Here is a 20,607-nt window from a genome sequence, read left to right as displayed (position 1 = left end):
CTCCTACGTGCTTTTGTGAACTGCTGTGCCAGCTGCCAAACCCTGACTAGTAATTTTGATTGAAGACTATTTACTTGGCATCTGAATTGATGCAGAGATAGGGTAGTGACTGAAGACTCGAAAGCACAGGAACAATTTCCAAGGAGAGATGTACGTAGCAGCCAGATGTGTGAAAGGAAAGCTTTGTCCAGTGAGCAGTCTTTAGAAGGTAAAATCAAACGGGTTTACACCATTAAAAAACAAAAAAATAAAAAATTGGGATGAGACTTTAAACTGTTTTACGAGTAAAACCCAGTGCACACTTCCATCAGTTGCCAGTTGCATATTCATAGATTGCACAGCAGAGCAACTGTTGTGGGAAGTCTCCTGTTTTAGGAGAGAAAAAGAAATACATATATGAGACAGCTGTGTACTACATGTCTAACAGCACTCTCTGAATACCGTAGGATGACGCGGGAGGTGTGTTATGTGTGATGAATATGAGATACGGTTTGCTCTTTCATAACTATGTTTGTTAGTGCTGGAGAAAGGGTAGAGATGACCCATGGGAATCTTTGAGCAGTCCTTGTCTTGGGTGCAAATGCTGCTGTTTCTCAGGATATAGGAGAGGAAATAAACGGCAGTTTGGGGTAATGATAAAGTCCCTGCTGAGCTCAGCTCAGAGAATAAAATCTGCAGTAATGCAGAGATTTTTCTCTTTTTAATTTTAGATTCTGCATACATATTTCCTGTTCTGAGTTCTCTTTTTTTATACGTCACTTGACAGAACTAAGAACGATACAGAGTAACTGGTGAGTTTAGACTGAATTAAGCTTTAGATAGACAATAAACAATGATGGATTTTTTTCCCGCCCCGCTATGCTAGCTATGTCTGTTGTGCAAAACTGCTGGGATAGTCTGAGAAAAGGCTATGATTTCTGCTATCTCCAGTGTCTGTCATCTACCCATTCTGGATAAGGGAAAAAGAAAGACATTTTCTCCTTTATTCCTCCATCCCTAGCACTTCTCTGGTCACCGTGACTGCACTAATGAGTTGAAGGCAAGATGAGGATTACCCAAGTGTGAGGTGTTGCAATTCACTTCCGGCCCCTGCTCCCTGGACTTTTGCTCCAGGCGTAACCAAGGCATTGATGATTGGAGAGGCTGTGGACTCGCAATCCTAGGAGTTTTACAAGATTTGGCTGCTCAAAGCCATGGCTGCTGTAGTTTCCCAGCTTCTGAAGAGGGTTGGACCAGTTGAGGTCCATGAATGTGCTGATGATACTGTGGCAGTGGTCATTTCTGTAATGCATCTGATATCAGTGCCCTGTGGAGAGCATGACTCTAAAAAGCCTTCCAGTAAGACTTCATCAGGTTTTGTGTGTATGGTCCATCTAGAAACCCATGTCTATTGCTTCTCTTTACCTTTTCATTCTCAAAAGCTTTAAAAACTACTATGTGTTATTTTATATGTCTCCTTAGAGTGAGAAGACTATGAGAGAGCTGTCTTATTTGGGTAGTTCTTAAGAACAGAAATGATCTTGCAGAGAAATTGTTTTTACTAAATTATCCTGGGAGACACTCTAACAGGCTTTTCCCAAGAGACCCACCAACCAACCATCTCCATTTTTCTGTTGATGTCAGTTCAGATTCGGGACATGGTTGGTGTTCCTCCTGCACAGAGTGATGTGTTTGTGACCAAGTTCCAGGCTATCTCGGTCTGAGAGGGGCAGGGAAATGTCTGGCTTCCAAACCCACTGTTTTTACAGAATCGGCAGTATACTTTGCAAAGCTGTGCCCAAGAGAAGAAGATACTCATCCTTGAGAAGAGTAAGCCCTTGTCAAGCATCACCTTGTGCGAAAGGGAGGAGAGTTTTAGAGAAAATGAACAATTTTCAGGGGGGAGGCTGACATGGAGGGAGGTAGGCAAAAGCCTTGGACTGCTGTCTTGGTAAACACCTGGCAGACAAAGGTCTGCATTTTCTGCTTTCTGCCCAAAATATTGCAGGTCTGGTCTCCCTTACAAGCTAGGTACAGTGATCCAGGTGAGGACTGGGATAAAGCTTGGTACCCATCACTGGTAACATACCACATTGGGAACACTATGGCTACTGGACAACGGTATGAAAAGTAAATGTGGATGTATTGTGTTTCCAGGTTCCTTGGGAATGTGTTCATGTGATACAGGAAAAAATTACGTTTAGCAGGGTGGAAGTTTTTTCCATGTCTGTTGACATTTATTCCAAAGTTTGGGTACTGCTAATATCAGCTGTTTCCTATGGGAAAAAAATGAAACAAAACATGCCTATTACATAAGAAAGAAAGAAAAAAGCACCCTTCAGAACAACCTCCTTTATTTTTTACTTAACATCTATGAAAATGATTAGTAAGTGAGTACAGATCTCCAGAAGATAAGCATTATGAAGCCTTGAACACATAACTTACTGCAGAATGATTTACTAATTCAGCATAGTAGTTTTCATGCCAGAAATCAAATATTCTACAGGAGTTTTGTCCCTGAAATGGATCTACTGAGCACAATGTATCAAAAAGCTCTAGTCCAAGCATTATCTCACCCTCAGAGAAAAAATGCCTTCTATTCTGACTCCATGCCTCCAAGGACCCCTTGCTTCAGTTCATTTTTAAGGTCACTGATACTATTTCATTTGCATTCACAGTCAGAAATGCCATAAATTGTTTGATCAAAACCTTTCTTTTTCTTTTTCTTTTTTTTTTTCAGTCTTTCCACTCGTTTTATGTAATCTCAGTTTGGTATTTTTGGAAAGCGTGCTTGGCCTGCTGTGTCTTGCACTAAAATTGTCTCACTATGGAAGTCTCCAGAGATTCAGGGTCTCAAAAACCTGCACGATACAGCCAGTGCCCCTAGAGAAACAAGTAAAGTTTTGTGTATGGTATATCCCTCTTTACCCAAAGGTTATGAATTTTGATGCTAATTTTATGTCAGTCTTGGAGAAAGGCATTTATGAATGTTTCTCGTTGGTCTTCCTGTAAGCATTAATTTCACAGAAAAATGTGTGCTTTAGTGCAAACCTTGGAGACTAAGATTTAAAAATAATTACTTTAATAAATTGCTTTGCTGAACTCTGCCTGAAATTTTTTGAAAAATATTTGTTAAGAAAAAACTTCTCAGAGATATGTAGTTAGAGCATAATTGCTAATAGAAAAGATCCCGTTTCTTCCTCTAGTTTTGTAGCCAAAAAGCCTCATCCTGAGACAAATCAGTCACCAGGTAATAATAGAAATACAATTCTAGAGAAAGGAAAAAGCAGAACAAAGTTGCATAACATTGCTACCAGCCAACAGAAACACAGAAAATAATAGAAATCACATAGAGAAAATCAAATCTCTCCTTTCCAGAAAGGTATCATTAGCAGAAGTACATGCAGAATTGGAATGGAACTTCTCAGGTTTCTTGTTTATGCAAAAAGGGAATGGCTTGTAGAGCTGGGTTACAAACCCCATGGATTGTGATATATTTAGGCACTTCTGGTGTTGCTTTTCTCCATGTATGTCTGAAAAGTATGTCTTTGATGTTGCAGTTGGGAAGCAATGGTTCATTCTCTTTTTTGATGCTTGAAGACTTTTCTGCAGTGGGAGCTGACTGAGAGTGGGCAACTCTTCTCCCCTGTTATCTCTCTCCATTTGCTATATTCTTTTATTACTTGTTATTCCTCGTAGGGAGAAAAATCACGATAGTAAAGGCATATCTGCATATTCCAGAAGTGACAGCAATGGAAAATATCCACACCAAAAGCTTACACCCAAATTTAGTGTAATTATGAATTAAAGAGAATCTGACTTCCAGAAGCGCCCATAACTTTTACATTCAAGATACTGGCCTTCTTTTACAACTTGTAAATGAAGCTTGGTTACCTCAGGCCGTCCTTTCACCGTGCAGTGTCATAGGAAATATGACTGATCTGACTGCTAGAATTTAAATTCCTCTTGTTTCTAGATTAATGTCTAACAATAGTGTTAGTTAACAGGATTTCAAGATGGTCTCAAGTATCCTTCCCTCCTCTGATTTTATACTGAATTTTTTGCTGGCTTGTCCAGGGGGAGAATAATTTGTCTGCAGTGTGAATGGAGAAAAATTTTGGAAGACATCTCTATGAAAAGGGCATTTTAAAATTTGATCCCCTGAAAGTCTTGAAGTGTGCAGCTATTTAAAGTGATAGAATAGCTTGAATAAAAACTCTTACTTGCAGATTTCTTGGCTTAAAAAAATAACAGCTTTTGCAAACTGTTTTGTATGTAGACAATGTTTTCTTTTTGATGTCACTCTTAGTTTTTTTTTTTTTTTTCAGAAGAAAGGGTAGAATTTATTGTACTTCTGCCTTCACATTTATCTCATTGAATTATTTTGTTCTTAGTTCTCAAAGCTATTTGGTAGGCCATGTATTTCTAAATCTTGCCTTCCTTCTTATATTACATATGGAAAATTCTCAGTTTAGAAGGAGGACTATATATGGACTATACTTACCAAAAGGAAAATAAACCCAAACTGAAAGTACTTGTATCCTGTTTGGCTCCAAATCATACTTTTAAACTATGTTAGAAAATGTTATGGTCTGGATCCAAGTTAAACACAGCAGTTACTCTATGAAATGACTGCTATACTGTGAATACTATACATGCCCTGGGGTCACCTGGAGGACTATCCTTTGGTTTGCTGCTGCAGAGGAAAATTAATGACAGACAGATGTTTTACCCAAAGTACTTTTATATCTGGTTCAAAAGCTAATTTTACATTGTTGCTTCTAGTTCCTTGAACCAACAGAAATGTGTTTCATATTGGTGCCAAAACTGGTTTCAACGGCGCCAGTCAGCTCAACTCGCAGAAACCAGATCGCATATTGTTCGTTGCCTTTGGCAATGACCTATAGAATTGCCATAGTATTTTTGATTGCGATTAAAGGGTTTCCAATATTTTTTATATAATCCACTAGTAACCTCCCCTTTATGGCTGTACAAAATGGTATTTTTAAAATAAATGGTCTGTGTTGGTTTTTTTTGTTCACCAGAGGTATGGATGACATTGTCAGGCTTGAGCTAAGGGTATGAATAGAGAGAACTTGCTGGTTTGTAAAGTCCCTGTGTCCTCTGCTGGAGAAACAGACAAAAAAAAGTTAATGACTACTTAAAACCCCAGTGCAGCATCTGAGCAGCACCATCAGTGGAAAGTCTGGTATTAACTTGCTGGGAGAAGATACAAGAGATATAAACTAGCTGTTTTCATAGCAATGATTTTGAGGCTGCTAATGCAATCTTAAAACTTCAGTGCAAAATCAATTAAGAAGAAAAGAAACAGGCACTGAGCAAGCAAAACATTATTACTTTAAAGCTATTTCATTATGTATTGATCGCAGAAAGTCTCTACTGTCATCATTTTCTTCCTGATACCCTATTCAGATGAATATGGAGAAATCCAGGAAGATTCTTTCTGCCTAATCACTCTGTTCCTGTCAACAAGCTGATATTTGCTAGATTAAATCAAGTATCATATTTAGTACTACAATGTAATTGAAGTAGATAATTTTCAATTGTGTATTGTCCCATATGGTAGTATTTCCCCTTGTTTGCTTAAATAACTGAAGCACCATTATACCTTTATGTAGCTCTTCTTACATTGTCAGCTAAACAATTATCTCATTTGCAAATGATACCAAATTTGGGGCTGTGGTTCAGCTGGGCAGTATGTTATCTTATCCTCTCCTGGCACTGCCAGCAGCTCCTCTTCGTGGCCTGTGATGCAGAAAGTCCAACCATGTGTTTATATGGATGGTGATGGTGTGGCTGTGGCCTTTGTGGTACAAATTTTAAGGAGAAGACCAAGGCCAGTTTTGCGATGCCTCAAGCTCCTAAGGAGCTTAATTGCTGTTCCCCTATACCAGGGAGAAGGAGGGTCAACAGAAGGGTTTTAATGTGTCCCAAGTCTAGATGTCTTATGTCAGTTTGCTTTAACTTTCCTCAGTGCCCCCATGACTCTAATGTTTTTTTGACAGTGGAAGGAAGATGTAAGCAAGTATAACCGTATTTCTGTTGAAGCCTGTCTGAGGATAAGGGAATCGATACCATTTGGGTAGGAGGTTGTATGGGCTTCACCCATTGCCTGGAAGTCTTCAAGTAAAGGACAAGTGTTTTGGCATGTTATGTTCAGAGGTTAGCTTTGCGATATCCTGCTTGCAATTCTGGATATGGCTTTTATTTCATTGGGAATCTCAATGATTTTTCTTAAAGCTATGTAACACAGGCTCAGGTTTTCATAAATGTTTATTGATCTTCTACATGTCTGAAAAGGGAATTGATTATCAAAGGTGCCATAGTGATCCTTTGAATACTAGATGTTTTTAAGAAGTCTCTTCCTGGGCATTTTCAGAAGGTGACATGTTGTAAGTCAGATATTAATTTGGAAAGTATTGGCAAGGTGTGTTGGGTTTGTCTGCTGGGGTTTTGGTAGCGGGGAGGGGTTACAGGGGTGGCTCCTGTAAGAAGCTTTAGAAGCCCCCCAGCTCCAAGTTGGACCTGCCTTTGGTCAAGGCCAAGCCAGTCAGTGCCTCCGTGGTAACATATTTAAGAGCGGAAAAACCAGTTGGGCAAGTCTTTGTTTGGAGTGGAGGAGAGGAGGGGGATGTGAGAGAAACAACTGTGCCGACACCCAGGTCAGTGAGGAAGGAGAGAGGGAGGTATGCCAGGGCAGAGATTCTCCTGCAGCCAGTGGTGAGATGGCAGGCTGACTCCCTGCAGCCCATGGAGATCAGCGGTGGAGCAGATGCCTACCTGCAGCCCATGGAGGACCCTGGGCCGGAGCAGGTGGCTGTGCCTGAAGCAGGCCATGACTCCGAGGAAGCCCACGCTGGAGCAGCCCATTGCTGGGAGGATGGCATCCTGCAGAGGGGATCCAAGCTGGAGCAGATTGTGAAGAGTTGCAGACCTGTGGGAAGGACTCATGTTGGAGGAGTTCATGGAGGACTGTCTCCTGTGGGAGGGTCCCCACACTGGAGCAGAAGAGGAGGAAGGAGCAGCAGAGACAACGTGTGACAAACTGACCGCAACCCCCATTCCCCGTCCCCCTGTGCCACTGCACAGTAGGGAGAGAAATCAGGACTAAAGTTAAGCCTGGGAAGAAGGGAGGGGTGAGGGGAAGCTGTTTTAAGATGTGGTTTTATTTCTCATTATCCTTCTATGATTTGATTGGTAAATTGGTGGTGGTTAAATTAAATTGATGTTGTTTTCCCCAAATGGAGCATATCTTTTGCCCCTGACCATAACTGGCGAGTGAGCCCTCCCTGTCCTTTGTCTCGACCCTTGAGCCTTTTCTTATACCTTTTCTTACATTTTCTCCTCCCCATCTCACTGGGGGTCGGCAGGAGTGAGCAAGGCGCTCCGTGATGTTTAGTTGCCGGCTGGGTGGGCCTAAACGATGACACAAGGTCCTGGCAGAAGCAGAGCATGGTTAACGCAGTCCAGTGGGATAGCAGAGTACCTTGGGACTTGCATTTTTTTTTCTGGTGCTTGATGGTTTTGAAGGCTTTTGGTATTTTAGTCTGAATTCTAATACAATCATTCTCTTCTAGCTTATTTTTTTTTTCAATTTCATGCCATGCTGTAATGTCTTGTTGGTTTAATAAATTGCCTAAGCACAAAAGAAAACCCTGTTTGGATATTTATGTTATCATTTCTCTATGCTTGAGCAAACACTTGCTTCAGTCCAGAAATACATGGTAATTGGCAAATATACTGAGAAATGTTATAGAAAAACAGTGCGTGTTTATTTGTGTGATAGATATGAATGTTTTCTACAGTTTGCTGGCTCCTCATCATGCGCTTGCATTGGTAGGAAATGATATCCTCTCATCTTATTAAAATAATTAAATACAGTTTGCAAAAGGAACCGCTGGTTGAGTCTACACTGTACCTATTGATGTTTTTAATGTGCGTTGCTGGTCATGAGAATGGTGCATTGAAAGTAAACAGGTAGCAATATCATCTCTTTAGTGTCTTTTGCATTACATGTAGGTAATTTAAAGAGTTTGAAAACTCTGGTTGTCATTAGAAGGAAAAGAAATTCCAATGTATTGAATAATTTTTGTTTGCAGGTTGTAAAATAGCTTATTTGCTCCACCAAATACCAAGAGGCATCTGCAGTCCTGATAAACCAAGACATTAACTCCGCTAACAGTCAGGAGAATAGAAGTTTGACAGGGAAGCAATGTGCTTTAATGAAGTATTCATCACTTCTCCCCATTTTTCATCATTAAAACATCCATTTCAATTTAGAAATGGACCTGAAAAGGCATGAAATCTACCATGCAGAACAGATGGTTTTCACTGCAGATGGAAAAAATTCAAGCTGTTCCTGAACATCGGTCTGCATATTTTAAGCAATTAACCACTTTTCTGGAGGTATAAGAAGTCAATTTCTTATTTTTTAAGATGGCAGAGGTTAGTTGCCCATAGTGATTAACTTCAAATTTTGTTTTTAAACCAGCTAAATGAAGTTCATATTTAAAATACTGTGTTTGATTAAACACAAGGTATACCTTTTCAGTAGAGTTTGGGGTAGGTAAGAAGACTGTCTTGGTATTTTTATGGTTTTATCCAGATACCTTCTGTGTTCTAAATGAAGAGAAGACACTTTAAAAATAATCCTTTTCTTACCACCAGCAATTGAATTTCAATATGGGATCTGTAGTCCGTAATGCTCCTGCATTGCCTGCAGCCATTTGTTTTGAGCTGATTGGGCCATGAATGTGCGTGATTTCTTCAACATATAATGTCGATTTCTCTGGGATACGGTCCATTGCTGGTTTCTTCCTGATGCCTGACCTGTCAATCTGAAAAGAGTTTTCCCCTTGGCAGCTCTGGCAGCAGGCAGCTTGCTCTGGTCTTTCCCACTTCTTTTTGGATATCGTTTTGGTTGTTTTATCACCTGAAGCTTTCTCCTAACTAGCGAGGAGTTCTTGAGACTCCTGTTCTTTTGTTGGCTACAGTCATAGTTGAGTTTTCTGTCCAAGTCCGCCGTTTCTCTGGATTAGATTCTCCTGCTGGTTTCCTACTGCTTCTTCTGGAGGTGGGAGGAGTGGTTGTGATTACTCAGTTTTTCTGTAAGACAAGCTTTAATTAGTATGTTGTTTATTTGTTGTGATGCTGATCGCAGTTGCATTTACCATATGGTTGTATTTATCAGGAGCATGGCCTGTAGGGGATGGTATATATTTTGCTTTTCTTTTAATCTGTCTCTTATGACAAAGCATTTGAGGGTCATTGTAGAAAATGGGTGGGCTGATCTGTCTGATCTGCACTGATGAATGGGTCTGAGAGCTGGAGGCATGAAGGGATCCCACCGCTCATGCTTGGGATCTGTCGCTCTCGTAAGGCTTGTTCAGGCAGGACCGATCCATACCACACATTGTGGGAAGTCTGAAGTTTGCAATGTCAACATCTGCATAGCTGTCATGGCAAGGACTGCTTCACAAAGTTCATTTTTCATTGAATTGTAGCCTTTTGTTAGAAACGTAGCCAGTGTCAGTCATTTGCTTTACTGTGGATTGGAGCTTTTAGAAGTGGAGAGTCCCTTTTCTGTTTGTGTGATGCATGCACGATGCGAGACACTTTACGTTGCAGTTCATTCTCCACGATAATCTTTCAGAAGTGTTCCCAAACTTTTCTGTGAGGCTTTAGAGCTTTCTAATAACATGCCTGGGATCTGTTGAAGATCTTTTAAATTTGTGAGATCTGAGAACATACTCGTGCGCTGTTGCCACACTGCAACACTGGTTAACCTGATGTGGTGATGTTAACTGCATCACCACAACCAAGACAGGATTTGGCCCAAGATGGTTTTAGGCAAGACAAAATCCTTTCTGTTTAGTGAGAGCTACAGATCAGCTTTTGACTTAGAAAGATTTAAGCGGTGGATGCTGCAGCCAGAGCAATTTAAAAGGTTCCAACTCTGGTTATTTTTGAATTGAAAATCTACAGAGGCGCTTTATATTCCATGTTCATCAGCTCCCAGAAGATTAAATATGTTTTTGTAGTATTCCAGACAGTGTGAACCCACTGGATTGTAAAAAATCTGACGAGGGTGCAATATTTAACACAGCGATGCCTTCATTGTGGGCCAAGCACATTTTTTGATTTATAAATACTGGTGTTTTGTTCTGCCATTGTTTCTGCAGTATCAGCTATGCTCCAGCCATGTTTGGGGAGCAGACGCGTAGCAGTACCTAATAAAGAAGGTTGACTTGACATCTAACTCTTTCAATAGAGCCGAAGCAGTTCTGTGTGAAATCTGGAGACGTGTTTCATTTGCATTTTTAGGCACGGCTGGCATCTATTTAACCTATTAAAGTCAACTTTTCAAATGGTTTATTAGACGTCTGTTTTTTTTTTTTTTCCAGCAGCACTCCTGTCTGACAGGCTCCAAATCCAAGAGACTTCAAAGGATTTTTGCACAGCTCTGCCACCTCCTCCTGCAGCAGTACCTCCCTGGCACAGTTGTACTTGTCAAAGCCCACGGCTTGGTGAGGACTGGGGGATTTGAAGGAGGCTGCTCTCCGTGCTGTCCTTCTTGCTCAAGACCTGAAACATTTCCATTGCTGCTTTTAGGATGGAGGTTTTAGGGGCAGCAGGAGGCATTTGGTAATGTTGTTTGGAGGAGATGTGAGCAGGCTGTCAGATTTGGGACAAAAGGGCTGTTTTTACTTTGGACCTTATACTTGGTGCTGGCCTACCATTTGATTAATGAAACTACAGATGGAGGAACCTGAGATTTGGGCATCCATGTTCTGAGTCAGATAACCAGATAAGACTGCTGCTGCAGTCTTCTGTCCTCACCATATGCTTGCTGAGACAGGGAAAGTTAATCTGATCTGTAATGGAGAAGTGAATTTTTGTCAAGCATAGAACTTTTCCATTCAAAATATGCCATTTAATACTAGTAGAAGTCCTACTTAAAATACAAGAATAAGCAGTTTAATACGTTAGAAAGCCTAAATGTGCAGATTAGATGAGGTTTTGGTCCAGAGCTGTGGTAGCTGTACTGAATTAAAGTTAGAAATGGAAAGGTGCTCTACCCACAACAGAAGGTCTTATGGTGGTATTGGGTATACCAGAGAACAAAATTGCAATCCAAAGTTTTTTCCTGTTGTACACAGAGAAATGTGAGTATTGGCTGTGTCAGATCAGACGTTCCCATTCTGCTGGCAGTTACTTAAGTCACTACAGACTTCATTTCTGATATAAACAGTAGATCGGTGGCCAGAAAAAAATGTTCGGAACATGCTGGTAACTCTTGATGAAAATCAAATTCAGCTTCCCCTTGAATTTTCAACTTCCTGAATGCCAGTGAGGTTTATATGCAACAAAATGATATTTTGGTTCTCCTGTTTACATGTTGCTGGGATTATTTCAGGTGATTTGCTGGGAAGGTGACATCTCTTTGTTTTGCTTTGAGCATTTTACTGCATTCCTGGCCTGCAAATTGCAGTCTATGCAAGAAGAGCTACAGTTGCAATAAGACTTGAAAATACATCCCTCTTACCAAGGGACAAAAAAACAGTGTGCTTGCCTAATGTTGGAAAGCTTTAGGCTTTCCATGTTCTTCTCCTTCCTGCTTTTCGGATATGTGTGTCAGTGTGAGGTGGATGCTGCTCCTGGGACACGTCTCTATGGATAGTCCTAGACAATGGCAGCAGACAGTGGTGGGTAAATATATTACTTTTGCGCAGGGAGTTTCCATTTCTGCATTTTCCCTTCTCTACTAATAGTTGTTGTGTCCACACACATTTGTTTGATTTTTGTTATTTATCAACTTGAGTAGTTAATAAGCTGCACTCAGCTCCTGCAACACAGTGTCATAAAGTGACCAGGTATGTGAGGTTTCCTCCTCACTGTACACACAGATTGGATGTGCTGGCATAACATTTTAGCAATTAGTCACAACTCAGAATGAGATAAACACCAAATCTAAAACACCCATAAAGAGGTGCCAGGTGAATGCTACATTCAGATTCAGTTTACATTTTTTAGATTGGTCCAAGAGGATTAACAAAATCCTGCGAATGTTAGGCATAAGGGCCATAAAAAGGCGGGAATCATTTCTGGATTTTTCTTCTTAAGCTAATAAGCCTATAGCCTTCATAACTGAAATATTATACTGTTACATCAAATATCCATTTTCAAGCTAATTAAACAAAAGGCATCTGCACCTCTTGACTGCTGTAACCTTGCAAATTTTGATAAACAGATGTAGAACAAATGCCACCAAAGAAAGCGCAAGCACTAAACCTCCTCCTCAACTTACCACATTCACTCAAAATTTCCTAATATATTTCAGTTACATAAACAATATTTAAATAAATGAACTAGGTGGGCATACTTACTCCCCTAGTAGTTTCTCTGCAGTTGTTTTCAGTATTTTCACTTGTAAACCTAAAGTGTTTCCACATTTTGCTTGCAAACTTACAAAAATAACCAGGAATTCAGAAATGACTGGCTTTGCCAAAAACATTTACTTTTTGAGGTTTAAAGCTTACTAAATTAATCCCACAAGTGCATTTTGTGAGCATAGGGCCCGTATTTAATATGGAGGCACTGAGCCTTGCTGGAGGCAGAGCAGCCCTCCCCATCTCTTTTCCACAAGTTTGAGGGGATTGGATGTTCCTCCAAGGATTGGATTTTGCACTGCCCCTCTTTGCCTCAAGATCTCAATCCCAAACTGCATTATTTAATGACTGGACATGGGTGTTAAATCTCAAGACATTAAATACAGTTGCGGGACTGTTTGTTTTGCTGATGTGCTTCACTGATTGCAATGGAGGACACAAACCCTCAGGTGGGAGAAGGTCCATCCTGGTCAGCATCATGGCTTTGTGTGCTCCCGGAGATTATTGCCGTCGCTTTGTTCTCCTTTCTGATTAAACATTCTGGCTGGCCAAAAATATTTCTAGACTCGCTGAAGTGCTCCAAGCCTAAGGGAACTTGGAACAACAGGAGTTTCGATCTATGAATAAGAAGGTTTGAAATAAGAGCTTGAAATTTAGGGAAGGAAGTGGTGCTCTCCCTCTGCTCTGGGTTATGAGTACCAATGCCAGAGAGCAGCCTCAGACACACCAATACTGAGAGAAAATAAGGTGAAATAGGGTATTTTTTTCTTCTTCCAACCTGAACCCAGTCACTGGTAAAATCCAGCCTTCTCAGTGGAATGAAAAGGACATTTCAAACCAATGAGGGGTTTATTGAATCACTGACCTTCAGAAGGAACACCGTTTATACATCCCCTATGAAATGACTTTGTCTATGTGGTGGTTTGGCCCTGGCCAGATGCCAGGTACCCACCAAAGCCACTCTATCACTCTCACCCTCTCAGCTGGACAGGGGAGAGAAAATATAACAACGGGCACGTGGGTCAGATAAAGACAGTTTAATGAAGCAAAAAGCCGCACATGGAAGCAAAAGCAAAACAAAGGATCTTATTCTGTACTTCCCATCAGCAGGCGATGTCCAGCCACTTTCTGGGAAGGAGGGCTCCGGTACGTGGAGCGGTTGCTCCGGATGACAAACGTGAAACAAATGTCTCCCCCTTCTTGCTGTTTTCCCCAGCTTATATTGCTGAGCAGACGTCATGTGGTATGGAATATCCCTTTGGTCAGTCTGGGCCAGCTGTCCTGGCTATATCCCCTCCCAAGTTTTTACCCACCCCCAGCCTACTGGGGAAATGTTGGGGTAACAGCCTCGGTGCTGTGTGAGCCCTGCTGAGCAGCAGTCAAAACCCTGGTGTGTTATCTAGCTACCACTGCACAGCATGACGCATTACAATATCCACCCCTTATTCCATACCACTTGTGTCATGTTCAGGTATCACATAATTTAATGCACATCCTTCTTACCAATACTTCCAACTGATGCTACATACTTAAACCATCTTTATCCCCAACATAGAGATTTAACATTCTCATTAACTACTATCCCTTGTCCTTTAGCAGACAGATAGTCTTTTTTCCCCAGATCTACCAGTTGTGTCCCATCTGTCAAGATGAGTGTTCAGGACAGGAGAAGCAGTATGTTTGATCGTTGGGCATCAGCGCCAGCTCGGTTTTGGCCATCGCTGCACTCTTCTGGTTCCTTGCAAAACTCTCTCTTTGTCACTCCAGGTCACTCCTGCTACATTACTTTCCTACAACATACAAATTACTTCTCGGCAAAGATTAAGTCTCCTTGGGGTACACATCGGGTCTCCCCATTGTTCTGCATTACCCACCAAGTACACCCAGGGCCTTGAGCAAAGACAATCCCACGAATGGGTTTGCCTTTTCCTGTGGGAGAAGTGACCCACACTGCCTTTCCCAGCCACTTTCTTGTATGCACTACTGGGACTTTATCTCCTCCCACAGTATGTAGAGGTTTTGTTTGGGCAGAACCAGGGTGGTTAGCAAATCCTCTGGTATTAACTAGCCAAGTGGCTTCTGCTAAACTTACGTCCCAGTGCTTCCATGCTCCATGGCCCAATGCTTTCAACATAGTCTTTAACAGTCCATTATATCATTCAATCTTTCCAGAAGCTTGTGAGCGATAGGGGATATGATACACTCACTCAATGCAATGTTTCTCTGCTCAGGCGTTTATTAAGTTATTTCGGAAATGTGTCCCATTGTCTGATTCAGTTCTTTCTGGGGTGCCATGTCACCACAAAATTTGCCTTTCGAGGCCTAAGATGGTGTTTTGGGCAGTGGCATGGTTTACAGGGTATGTTTCTAGCCAACCAGTAGCTGCTTCCACCATGGTGAGTATGTAGCGCTTGCCTTGATGTGTTCGTGGCAGTGTCCAATATAGTCAATTTGCCAGGCCTCAGCATATAGAAAACCCAGCCACCACCCTCTATTCCAGGGAGATTTTACTCGTGTGGCTCGCTTGATTGCAGCACGTGTTTCGCATTCATGCATAACTTGCATAATGGCCTCCATGATCAGGTCCACCCCTCGATCACCAGCCAATCTGTATGTTGCATCTCTTCCGAGATGTCCGGATGTTTCATGGGCCCATCAAGCTACAAATAGCTCACCCTTACGCTCCCAGTCCAGGTCCACCTGAGCTACTTCAATTTTGGCAGCCTTGTCTACCTGTTTGTTGTTGTGATGTTCTTCTGTGGCACAGCTTTTGGGCATGTGAGCATATACATGACGTACCTTTAGAGTCATGTTTTCTACCCGGGCAGCAACATCCTGCCACAGTGCAGCAGCCCAGATGGGTTTACCCCTCTGCTGCCAGTTAGTGTTCTTCCACTGCTGTAACCAACCCCACAGGGCATTAGCCACCATCCAGGAATCGGTATAGAGATAAAGTACTGGCCACTTTTCTCTCTCCGCAATCTCCAGGGCTAGTTGGATAGCTTTTACCTCTGCAAATTGACTTGACTCGCCTTCTCCTTCAGCAGCCTCAATGACTTGTCGTGTGGGATTCCACACAGCAGCTTTCCACTTCTGATGGTTTCCTACCACACGACAGGATCCATCCGTAAACAAAGCATAATGCCTTTCATCTTCTGATAACTCATTATATGGTGGTGCCTCTTGGGCACGAGCCATCTCCTCAGGCAATGCTCCAAAATCTCTGGCTTCTGGCCAGTCCATGATTTCTTCCAGGATTCCTAGACAGTTGGGTTTTCCCAGTCGAGCTCATTGGGTGATCAATGCTACCCACTTACTCCATGTAGCGCTGGTTGCGTGATGCGTAAAAGGCATATCTCCTTTGAACATCCAGTGTAACACAGGCAATCGTGGTGCCAAGAGGAGAGATGCTTCTGTACCAACAACTTCTGAAGCAGCTCGAACCCCCTCATATGCTGCTAGTATCTCCTTTTCAGTTGGGGTGTAGTGAGCTTCTGATCCTCGATATCCTCGGCTCCAAAACCCTAATGGTCGACCTCGAGTTTCTCCTGATGTTTTCTGCCAGAGGCTCCAGGTGAGACCATGCTCCCCAGCTGCAGTGTACAGTACATGTTGCACAGTTGGTCCTGTCTGGACAGGCCCAAGAGTTGCCACATGAGCTATTTCCTGTTTGATATGCTCAAAGGCTTGTTGTTGCTCAGAGCCCCACTCAAAACAGTTCTTCTCTCGTTTTACTTGATAGAGAGGACTCACAAGCTGACTATAACCTGGAATATGCATCCTCCAGAACGCCATAGGGCCTAGGAAAGCTTGTGTTTCCTTTTTTGTTAGCTGGTGGAGACATAGTTGCTATCTTGTTGATCGCGTCCATAGGCACATGACGGCGTCCATCCTGCCATTTTATTCCTAAGAACTAAATCTCCTGTACAGGTCCTTTAACTTTGTTTTTCTTTATGGTGAAGCCAGCTTTCAGAAGAATTTGAATTACTTTTTTTCCCTTCTCAAACATTTCTTCTGCCTTATCGCCCCACACGATGATGTCATCAATGTATTGTAAATGTTCAGGGGCATCACCCTTTTCCAGTGGTTTGCATTAGTCCATGAAAAATAGTAGGGCTGTGCTTCCACCCCGGGGCAGTCGATTCCAGGTATATTGGATACCCCTCCATGTGAAAGCAAACTGTGGCCTGCACTCTGCTGCCAAAGGAATTAAGAAAAACACATTGGCAATATCAATTGTAGCATACCACTTTGCTGCCTTCGACTGCAGTTCATATTGGAGCTCTAGCGTATCTGGTACAGCAGCACTCAATGGTGGTGTCACTTTGTTCAGGCCACGATAGTCTACTGTTAACTTCCACCGTCCATCAGACTTTTGCACTGGCCACGTGGGGCTATTAAAAGGTGAATGAGTCTTGCTGATGACTCCTTGTCTCTCCAGTTGATGAATCAACTCACGAATGGGAGCTAAGGAGTCTCGGTTGGTGCGATATTGCTGTCGGTGCACCGTCCTGGTAGCAATTGGCACCTGCTGTTCTTCAACTTGCAGCAATCCCACAATGAATGGATCCTCTGAGAGGCCAGGCAGGGTAGATAGCTGTTTGATCTTCTTGGTGTTCACAGTGGCCACATCAAAACCTCATCGATATCCCTTTGGGTCCTTGAAATACCCTCTCTTGAGGTAGTCTAACTGAGGATACAAGGGGCCTCTGGCCCAGTCACAATGGGGTGCTTTTCCCATTCGTCCCCTGTTAGGCTCACCTCAGCCTCCAATACAGATAATTCTTGGCATCCCCCTGTCACTCCTGAGATCCAGATGGGTTCTGTGCCCCTATACCCTGATAGCACCAGCGTACACTGTGCACCAGTATCTACTAAAGCTTTATACTTCTGTGGGTCTAATGTCCCAGGCCATCGGATCCACATAGTCCAGTAAACTTGGTCATCCCTTTCCTTCTCCTGGCTGAAAGCAGGGACCCTCTATTCCTGTTCCTCATCTGAATATTTGCTGTCTGACCTTTGCAGTGCCAGACCAGAAGTTCCCTCATCAGGATCAAGGAAGGTGATCTCAGTTCTTTTATGTCTGGGAGATCGCTGATTGCTTTCTTATGTCTTTGCAGAAACTACGCTGACAGCCTTCTTGGGTGATCCCTTCTTAACAGCTGTCTTCCCTCTCAGTTTACATACGAGGGCTTCCAGCTTGGAGGTGGGTTCACCATCCCACTTCCTCATGTCCTCCCTCTGGTCATGCGGGAAAAAGGAGAGTGCACCACGTGGCATATGTCTAGGGCTTCCTTTCCCTCTGACTGGCGCAGGAGAGGACTGTCTTCTTGGAGCACCCCTGACAGCTAAGGTGCTGTCCTGTAAGAATGAGGTACACAGTTTTTCTTGAAAGTTTCAGAGCCAAGCAGATACTCTTTCCACTGTCAGTGTATCCATATCTGGGTAATACATTGAAGCCAAGCTGCTAGAATATGACACAGGGGCACTTTGAACCACCTTCCTCCACATGGCCCATGTGCACAGGACATCCTCTGGATCTTTGGGGACTTCACCTTTGTCCAGATCGCTGTAGATTATTTCCAGCACCGCTAGTTCTCTCAGGTACTGGATGTCTTCATCTGCAGTAGTCCACTTTCCTGGTGAGGTTGCAAGATCTTCCTTGAATGGATATCTTGCCTTAACACTTGAGAGCAGCCGTCTCCAGAGACTGTAAATTGCTGTCTCTTTTCCAATTCCTCTCTCAATTCCCCGGTCTCTAGCAAGGGATCCTAGCTGTTGGGCTTCCCTACCTTCCAGCTGCTGACTGTCAGCCCCGTTATCCCAGCATCGGAGCATCCAGGCAGCAATGCGTTCACCTGGCTGGCGGCTGTAATCTTTCCACATGTCTCAAAGTTCTGATGAGGTTAAGGACCAAGTAATTTCTGCTTCCTGTTTGATTTCTCTTACTTCTTCCTCCAGTTTCTTTGGTGAAGGACCGGCTTCTTGATCAGATACTTCTTCCTCCCTTGTTAATCGAGGATATGGACCTGTTGATTTTCTTATCCACTGTTTCTTCTTCACTACTGGGGCAATTACTGTAGTCGTCGTTGTTTGGGTTCCTATCTCAGACATGGTGTCCTCAGATGTAGTTTGGGTCCCTGCCTCAGCCACAGTCCTCTGAGAGTATTGAACTGTGGCTCGATAGGCACAGGCCAGGCCCCAGTACAGAGCTAGAAGCTGCTGGTTTTCATTGGGGTAGGGAAGGCACCCTTCTATCAGTTGGTGTGTTAGTTTGCCAGAATCGCTTGCCTGTTCAGGTGTGAAGTCCCAGGTTATGGGAGGTGATAACCATCCTAAGAATCTGCCCAAATCCTTCCACACACCTTGCCACCCAGGGACCGGCCGCTTCAGGGCACTTTTCAGCGTTGCCTGACCCAAAAGCTGTCTTCTCTTATACCAGGATGATGCCAGATTCCACAGAAACCATACCATGCCAAAAGTATTAATGAGTAGTATTAAACAACTCACGTAAGAGTGAACAAGAACCTTGGGAGCCTGCGTAATAAAATCATCCACACCAATCCCGGGTAGGGAGAGCGAGATGGGTTCTCTCATCTTCTCCACAATACAGCTCCCGAAGCACAATAAGGCCATCAATACCAGGCAAGAGCACATAGCTATTGTTTGTGCTAGCATGTTCCCAAGCAGAGCAAAATAAAGAGATAAGCACTGCACCTCACAAACTCCGTGACCTGCACAGGAGTTTGCCACTTAATGGCTACTACAGCTACAGCACACTTAATACAAAACTGTCGTTATCGTGCCCCACGTTGGGCGCCAAAAGGACTGTGGTGGTTTGGCCCTGGCCAGATGCCAGGTGCCCACCAAAGCCACTCCATCACTCTCACACCCTCAGCTGGACAGGGGAGAGAAAATATAACAACGGGCACGTGGGTCAGATAAAGACAGTTTAATGAAGCAAAAGCCACGCGCGGAAGCAAAAGCAAAACAAAAGATCTTATTCTCTACTTCCCATCAGCAGGCGATGTCCAGCCACTTTCTGGGAAGTAGGGCTCCGGTACGCTCAGTGGTTGCTCCGGACGACAAATGCGAAACAAATGTGTGTCCCCCCCTTCCTGTTTTCCCCAGCTTATATTGCTGAGCAGACGTCATGTGGTATGGAATATCCCTTTGGTCAGTCTGGGCCAGCTGTCCTGGCTATATCCCCTCCCAAGTTTTTACGCACCCCCAGCCTACTGGGGAAATGTTGGGGAAGCAGCCTCGGTGCTGTGTGAGCCGTGCTCAGCAGCAGTCAAAACACTGGTGTGTTATCTAGCTACCACTGCACAGCACGGTGAGGGCTGCATCTCAGGCAGACCCATTACAGTCTAAAAAAAAAAAAAAAAGGCAAAAAGAAAAGGCGCCTTCGGGCTTCTCCAGAGGGCCTCTAAAATGCCCGTTGTGGAGCTCAGGGCCGCCTGCGCCACAAGATGGCGCCCGGGGGGCGGGGAGCAGGACCCGCTGCTGCTAACCCCCCGGGCGCCAGCTTGTGGGGCAGGCGGCCACGCGCTGCTCACGTACCTGCTGCTGTAAAGGCGTCCCCGCTGCCCTGGCCCGTCACAGTGACCCGCTGTGCATACCAGTGACGTGTAAGAAGAGAACGTGGCCGCTGTCTATAAAAGCCTGCGGCTATGAGCCCAACTTGGCTGTTGGAGTGGAGCTGTGGTGGCGGCAGCGCTGTGGTCCCCGGGTGAAGGAGAGCTCCGCTGGCTGCTTTCTCTGAAGGCTGAGTGAGTTCTGTGTGGGCGTGTCATTAATGTGCTAAAGTGGAAGGGCTGCTCAGTGAAAGGCATCAACGTGAGCCTTTTGGATCGTAGGAGGTCACTGCTAAGAATGCAGTTGTTTTCCTTGCAAGCATACATTGGTTCAGTGTTTTCTTGAACTGCGCCTTTCTACTATTGTTTTAAACCAAGAGTGAACTTTTCTGGGTGGCCCCACAGCGCAAGGTTAAAAAAAACCCCGTTATTTGAGATGCATCTAAGCATCTTTGCTATAAAATTAAACCATGCTATAAAATTAAACCATGGAGAACCTAAAAGAAGGGCAGCGCTTCTTCACTGTAGAAGAGCAACGGGGATCATACTTCCTTGATAAACTGAAGAGGTTTGGTTACCTGATGGCTGATTTCCCTTTGCTGGAGGGCACCCAGTGACACCTAACAGCTAGATTTCTCCCA

General features: G+C 43.5%; 1 protein-coding gene and 1 pseudogene across 2 annotated transcripts in view; one reads left to right on the top strand and one right to left on the bottom strand.

The window, feature by feature from the left end:
- PRKG1 (protein kinase cGMP-dependent 1) overlaps positions 1-20,607 on the top strand; it is a 527,430-nt gene that overhangs the window by 105,201 nt on the left and 401,622 nt on the right. The gene's annotated exons all lie outside the window — the stretch shown is intronic.
- Positions 17,370-19,025, bottom strand: LOC147415359 (uncharacterized; annotated as a pseudogene).

The sequence above is a fragment of the Leptosomus discolor genome, chromosome 6 (genome assembly GCF_034619465.1).
Source record: "Leptosomus discolor isolate bLepDis1 chromosome 6, bLepDis1.hap2, whole genome shotgun sequence".
Taxonomy (NCBI): Eukaryota; Metazoa; Chordata; class Aves; order Leptosomiformes; family Leptosomidae; genus Leptosomus; species Leptosomus discolor.
Note: the sequence above shows the minus strand (reverse complement) of the source record. Positions and strands in the feature narration are given on the sequence as shown.